Source organism: Crocuta crocuta, unplaced genomic scaffold, assembly GCF_008692635.1.
Source record: "Crocuta crocuta isolate KB4526 unplaced genomic scaffold, BGI_CrCroc_1.0 scaffold657, whole genome shotgun sequence".
Lineage (NCBI taxonomy): Eukaryota > Metazoa > Chordata > Mammalia > Carnivora > Hyaenidae > Crocuta > Crocuta crocuta.
The window spans coordinates 897,435-902,800 of record NW_027529583.1 but is presented as its reverse complement, the minus strand read 5'-3'; the positions used below and the strand labels follow the sequence as shown (position 1 = coordinate 902,800).

The 5,366-nt window shown below is 38.8% G+C and overlaps 1 protein-coding gene across 1 annotated transcript in view; it reads left to right on the top strand.

Annotated features, from left to right (window-relative positions):
- The first annotated feature begins 1,562 nt into the window (after positions 1-1,562).
- Positions 1,563-5,366, top strand: part of TXLNG (taxilin gamma) — a 49,844-nt gene continuing 46,040 nt past the window's right edge. The window contains exon 1 of the mRNA XM_077761705.1: positions 1,563-1,674. The gene's annotated coding sequence lies outside the window, so the exon portion shown is untranslated. The remainder of the gene's footprint in view (positions 1,675-5,366) is intronic.

The window sequence follows — 5,366 nt, the reverse complement described above, 5'->3', positions numbered from 1 at the left end:
GGCCCCGGGCCCCGCCTCTGGGCGCCACGGGCCTGGTTACACGTGGGGCCAGCGATGGGAAGACGATGCTGGAGGACCTGGGTCCCGTAGAGTTGGGGGCAGCATCGCGTGATAGCCGGCCTTCCCATTTTTGCCTCGCTCCCCCTTCTTGCTCTTTATTTCCTCCCCTTTTTTCTTTTTATTTTTTTGGGGGTGACGGAAACTTGAGCGACTCCCCTACCCTGGCCTTTGGTCTCTCATAATCTCGGAGGCAGGCTGGACCGTTCCCCTTGCCTTACTTGACTCACGTCAAGGAGTTTTCAGTGTCTCCCTGGATACAGGGAAATCGAGACCTTCAGATGGGAGAATTCCACTTGTTCTGGAGTCAGTGGGTGGAGTTTGATAAAGATTGCACAACAAATGGGGTACAGGGCTTTCAGGGCCCAGGAGTGGAAATCCGCAGGGTTAGGCGCTGGAACCCTGTCTGTCTTTCCTTATAGTTGGACATCCTGAAACGTTCAACCTGTTGGACGTCCTGCTTGATCACTCAGGGCTATTTTAATATTTCTTAATTACATATTTGAATACTCTCAAAAATCACTCCTGTGTGAAATTACGAAATGTTTTTCTAATGCCAATTTACCGTCTTGAAAAAGGAGAACAAAGGTTTGGCTTACATCTGCGCACAGTGTCAAGAATTGGCTTTTGGGGGCCTGTTTCTACGGTCAGGTATTTTCATACCCCTCTGCATAAGGGTGTTATTACTTCTCAGTTATCTGTCTTTCCCTCTCTTTGTACTGTAAAATAAAGATCCACTACTTGAAGGGCTGGAAAAGAAGCTGTGGACCGAATGTACTCTAGGGATTCAAAACTGTCACTTTGGACGCTTCGTTTTTTCCCTGAGAGTGGGGAGCCAATCTCCGTGTTTGATTTCATAGGTCTCCCAGGGGAGGACTCTGATAAAAAAGCCANTCCGAAGACAGGCTCCAGGCTCTGAGCTAGCTGTCAGCACAGAGCCCGATGTCGGGCTCGAACCCATAAACCGTGAGATCATGACCTGAGCTGAAATCAGATGCTTAGCCAACTGAGCCACCCAGGCGCCCCTCAACTAGCATTTTAAATGACCAAGAGGTAATGACCCTTTGAGGCAGCACTCTGGGTAACAGCTCGATATGAATACTCATGTGTGTCCGTAAGGTCTCATTTTTGTTTAATAACCTCCTGTACCTTTTTTTCTTTGCTCATGTTTTTCTGGGCATCATTTTTCCTTTTGATTTCCAGTGGACTATGACATGGAATTGAAACACCCAATTAAATATTAGTTTTTGAATTTTTGTTTAAAAAAATAGGTGACTATCTTGTGTCTGCAAAAATCACTTGTTTATGACCCTTAATTTTTTTTATTTCTCTGGGTTACTAACTTGAAAAAATATTCCTAATTATAACATGACTTGTATCCTATTTTTCAGGAAGCACTAATGATGTTTAACTAACTGGAATGTTTTCAGAATTTTGAAAGAATTAAAGGAAAAGTGACTGGTCACTTTGGTTACATTATGGGACTGAAAGTGAAAAACAATTGGAGATGGGCTTTATTGGTTCCTATTTGTTTGGACCATCTACTTAGTCATTCTTCACCAGCTCAGTTAATTGTGTCATTGTTTCATAACTACATCCATTGAATAGTCTCTTAAGGTAACTCTTTTCTTTTAAAGTTAATACTAGTACATTTCTAGGGATCTCTTGAATTATCTAAAACTGTGCTGATATGATAGTCAGGAGCTGCATGTGGTAGTTTAAATGTTAACAGAAAATAAATAAAATTTAACATTCCATTCCTCATCTATACTAGCCACATTTTTTTAAGTTAAATGTTTTAATTAATTATTTAAAATTTTTAAAAAGTGTTTTATTTATTTCAGAGAGAGAGAGTGACAGTGTGAGCAGGGGAGGGTCAGAGAGAGAGAGAGGGAGATACAGAATCCGAAGCAGGCTCCAGGCTCTGAGCTAGCTGTCCACACAGAGCCCGACGCGGGGCTTGAACCCATGAACCTTGAGATCATGACCTGAGCCAAAGTCGGACACTTAACCGACTGAGCCACCCAGGTGCCTCGTATACTAGCCACATTTCAAGTGTGTTTAGTAGCTAGTGTGGTTAGTGGCTACCGTATTAGAGCAGATCAAAAATATTTACATCATGGCATAAAATTCTCTTCGACAACATTAGTCTAAAAAGGATATACATTGTCATGTAATCTGGGCATTTTTTTAGAACACCAAGATCATTCATTACTTTCTAAATTTCTGTATAGAATTTGTTTTATAAGGTTGAATTTTTAAAAACTTAATACTCTTTTTTGAGCAGTTTTAAGTTACAGAAAAATTGAGCATAAATTACAGAGTTTCTGTACATTCCCTCACACACGCTGTTTCCCCTATTATTTACATCTTGCTTTCATGTGGTGCTTTTGTTAGAATTGATGAATCAATGTTAATACATTGCCATTAACTAAAGGCCATAATTTGCATTGAGGTTCATTCTTGGTGTTACACATTCCGAGAGTTTTGACAAATGTGTAATGTCCTGTATCCCCCATTATAGTATCCTACAGAATAGTTTTCACTGCCCTGAAAATTCCCTATATATCCCTGCCTTTTTTCCCCCCAGACTACTGGCAGTCACTGATCTTCCTATCTCTATAGTTTTGCATTTTTCCAGAATGTCTAAGGGAGGTTTTTCTTTTTTCTAATACTAGATTTTTGCTTTGGAATATTAAAGATTATTTAACTGCTGCTAAACTTATTTTTAGGTCGGTAAACCATTTGGAAGGATAAAGGTATGTAACCAAGGCTCAGATTAGCAAAATCTTACATCAGCATAGTGCCCCATAATTTTTACAGCACACATGTTAACTCTTTGAGCATTACTGGATGCTATGGACAAGGCTGGGGCAGCTTTCATTGCCCTCATTTAAAGATGACAAACTGCTCAGCAAGGTCTAGTAATTTGCCCAAGGGATGAAGCCGAGTCTAGAACTCAATACCCTTTCATCTAGACTGTGGTAATAAGTACTGTACTAGTGGGTGAATAGTATGCATTTTGGAGTCAAGACTCTTGGCTCTCTGCCATTTACTAGCTGTGCAGGCTTGGGTGAGTTTCTCAATCTCTCTGAGCCTCTGTTGCATCAGTGGTAAAGTGATGATGATGCTAACACCTGCCACACAGGATTGTTGTGAAGAGGAAGAGTTGATGTAAAGTGTGCAGCACAGTACTGGGACTGGGCGGGTAGAATTTTACCTGATCTGGCAGGGAGAATATATGAAAGATCCATTTCTCTTGCTTTTAGTGTGCTATTAATTTTGTAAATCCATCTTCCGACCTTTGTATTCTTCTCTCTTCCCAGAATTTCTCTGTGGTAGATAAAATGAGGAGAAGTCCAGTCAGGGTGTGGCAAGAGTGTGGGGTAGGAAGAAACCATTTCATTATCTTGTTTTTCTCTCCATTTGTGGATTTGAATTTCCACTCTTTTGGCACAGAGATTAAATATTAAGAATCAAAGTGATCTTCTAATGACAACATTGTTGTCTATTATCAAACTTTGGTAAATTCAGTTTTCAAGGGGAACCAAAGAGGCAAAGCAGTATTGAGAGCTGAACAGATATAGCAAGTTTCTTTAGTAATACCATGTTTCTAGATCATAATATGCCACATTTATTTACTATGTTACTGGAAGGTGTTTTGGATATTATGTGTTTCATTTGTATTGGTGTTGACTGGAGAAGTTTTTTTTTAATTGAAGTATAATCAATACACAGTGTCAAATTAGTTTCAGGTGTACCTGAAATAGTGATTCAACAAGTCTAATGTTGTGTTCACCGCAAGCTTAGCTGCCCTCTGTCACCATACAGTGCTGTTACAATAGCTTTGACTGTTTTCCATATGCTGTACCTTTCATTCTGGTGACTTACTCATTCCGTAACCAGAAGCCTGTACCTTTCACTCCCTTTCACCCATTTTGCCCATCATCCCCCCACTACCTGCCTTCTGGCAGTCCTCAGTACTTATGGATATGTTCGTGCTTTTTGTTTACTTGTATTTTTTATTTTTTTAGATTCCACATACGATGAAATCATGGTATTTTTTTGTTCTCTGTCTGACTTCATTTACAATAATGCCCTCTAGTGCCATCCATCCAGTTGATTAGAGAAATTTTATGGAGGAATGTATATGTCAAATCTAGATGTCGTAAAACAGAGTGTATTATGATTTGCTTTTGTGTGGGATTCTTCGCAGAAGGATTCACTATAATAGATTTTTCAATAGATGTTCTGTTCAGATTTTATACTTTACAGAGAGTTGTGTTTCAAAGGAAAGAAATGTGAGTCTTCACTGTTTCCTGCAATGTGCTGGGCACTTAAAATGTGCTTANATAGATACGCTATCTGAGGCTCAGTCAAAAAACAAAAAACTTGCTTAAATAACATAGCTCAGAGTTGGTGAAGTTGGCATAGGGTTGATACATAATTGTGTAACTGATCTACCCTCCTTTGTGGACAGGTTCTGCTTACCTAGCAGGTTTTAACCTAGTATCCCAAAGAAATTCCTTTACCTTTTCCTCCCTCTTCCAGTCCTTTCCCTCTCCCTCAATTCCTTTTTGTTTGGTTCTAAACTGATTGTCAGCAACTTTCAATTAGTGTAACAGATGTGACAGTATTTTAAATGTATAAAGTAACATATAAACTTAATGTAATATTTGTTAACATTGAGAATTAGCTATGTTTAAATTTTTCCCAAGTGNTGAAAGTATATTTTTATGATTCAGTTTATTTTCTAGTTTAAATTCTCTTGGTACTTTTAACTACTTAAATTTTATTACTTGAGAGAAAAGATAAATAAAATGCTCAGTGTTGTCCTCCTGTGCTATCAAAATGTTATTTCAAAATAACTTCCTTAGCATTTATTGCTCAGGGTTTTGATTTGCATTCTGTGTTCCATTTCCAAAATGTCCCCAGAATGCCCCCCATTATCCCCAACTTGCCACTCTACAACCTACCATAAGTAACATTGCTAAAGTAGCACTTTTTCACTTTTTTTCTTTCCCTACTTTCAGAAACGTCAATGTAGAATAGTTTGGCAAGGAGGATGTGCCAGTAGCTTAGAAGCACATTTCACTAGGGATTTTATGGGTTGACGTGCGGGCAATATTAAAAGTGAGAATGTAGGCATTTTGCCTAATTTGCAAATGCATCCTTACTCAGATATTATTTTAACAGTTCGGTATGCTACAGTTTGTATTGGTTATATCTAATCTTCTTACAACTCTGGAAGGTAGAAAATTGTACATCCCTAGTTTACAGATAAGGAAACTGAGAGGTTGACCACTCTC